This window comes from Dermacentor andersoni, chromosome 3 (genome assembly GCF_023375885.2).
Source record: "Dermacentor andersoni chromosome 3, qqDerAnde1_hic_scaffold, whole genome shotgun sequence".
Classification (NCBI taxonomy): Eukaryota; Metazoa; Arthropoda; class Arachnida; order Ixodida; family Ixodidae; genus Dermacentor; species Dermacentor andersoni.
In genome coordinates this window covers 184,611,263-184,613,232 of record NC_092816.1, presented here as the reverse complement: position 1 = coordinate 184,613,232, position 1,970 = coordinate 184,611,263, and positions in this window count along the sequence as shown.

The following is a 1,970-nucleotide window of genomic DNA, read 5'->3' as shown; positions in this document are numbered from 1 at the left end:
GGAGATAGGTAGCGACGTCAAGGTTCTCCTCGTCAGTGGCGTGCGGCAGCATGGCGTCGAGCGTCGTCGTCGGGTTCCTGCCGTAGACCAGCTTGAACGGCGTGATCTGTGTTGTTTCTTGCACCGCCGTGTTGTAAGCGAATGTTACGTACGGCAGGACGGCATCCCAGGTCTTGTGTTCGACGTCGACGTACATCGCTAGCATGTCGGCGAGGGTCTTATTCAGCCGCTCCGTAAGACCATTCGTCTGCGGATGGTAGGCCGTTCTCCTCCTGTGCCTTGTTTGACTGTATTTCAGAATGGCTTCTGTGAGCTCCGCTGTAAAGGCCGTTCCTCTGTCGGTGATGAGGACTTCTGGGGCGCCATGTCCCAGCAGGATGTTTTCGACAAAGAATTTCGCCACTTCGGCTGCGCTACCTTTCGGCAGTGCTTTAGTTTCAGCGAAGCGGGTGAGGTAGTCCGTCGCCGCGACGATCCACTTATTTCCGGTTGTTAACGTTGGAAAGGGTCCCAGCAAGTCCATCCCGATCTGCTGGAATGGTCGGCAAGGAGGCTCGATTGGCTGTAGTAATCCGGCTGGCCTTGTCGGCGGTGTCTTGCGTCGCTGACAGTCTCAGCATGCTCTGACATAACGGGCGACGTCGGCGGTCAGGCGCGGCCAATAATACTTTTCTTGTATCCTCGATAGTGTCCGGGAAAATCCGAGGTGTCCAGCGGTCGGATCGTCATGTAGGGCGTGCAATACTTCTGGACGAAGTCCTGACGGGACAACAAGAAGGTAGTTGGCGCGGACTGGTGAGAAGTTCTTCACAAGTAGATTGTTTTGAAGCGTGAAGGAAGATAATCCGCGCTTAAATGCCCTGGGGACAACGTCGGTGTGCCCTTCCAAATATTCGACGAGGCCTTTTAGCTCCGGGTCTGCCCGTTGCTGTTCAGCGAAGTCTTCCGCGCTTATCATTCCAAGGAAGGCGTCGTCATTCTCGTCGTCTTGCGGCGGCGGGTCAATGGGGGCGCGTGATAAGCAGTCGGCGTCGGAGTGTTTTCGACCGGACTTGTAGGTTACAGTGATGTCGTATTCTTGTAGTCTGAGGCTCCACCGCGCCAGTCGTCCTGAAGGATCCTTTATACTCGCTAGCCAACATAACGCGTGATGGTCACTGACGACTTTGAATGGCCTGCCATAAAGATAAGGGCGAAATTTAGCTGTAGCCCAAACGATGGCGAGGCATTCCTTTTCGGTCGTAGAATAGTTGCCTTCCGCTTTTGACCGCGACCGGCTAGCGTAGGCTATCACCTGTTCGACTCCGTTTTTCCTCTGGACTAGAACGGCACCGAGGCCTAGGCTACTGGCGTCAGTATGGATTTCTATATCGGCGTACTCGTCGAAGTGCGCAAGTACCGGCGGCGACTGCATGCGTCGTTTGAGTTCTTCAAATGCATCGGCCTGCGGCGTTTCCCACTTGAACTCAACATCACATTTAGTTAGACGTGTCAACGGCTCAGCGATGCGTGAGAAGTCCTTGACAAATCACCTGTAGTAGGCACACATGCCAAGGAATCTACGCATTGCCTTCTTGTCGGTGGGCTGCGGGAACTTTGCGATAGCAGCTGTTTTCTGGGGGTTGGGGCGTACTCCGGATTTACTGATGACGTGGCCTAGGAACAGAAGCTCATCGTAAGCGAAGCGGCATTTTTCTGGCTTCAGAGTGAGCCCTGATGACTTGATGGCCTCTAGTACTGTGGCAAGCCGCCTAAGGCGATCGTCGAAATTTCCGGCGAATACAACGACGTCATCCAAGTAAACGAGACAGGTCTGCCACTTCAATCCTGCTAAAACCGTGTCCATCACGCGCTGGAACGTTGCAGGCGCCGAGCACAGTCCAAATGGCATAACCTTGAACTCGTAGAGGCCGTCTGGGGTGATGAAGGCGGTCTTTTCGCGATATCTTTCGTCTACTTCTATTTGCCAA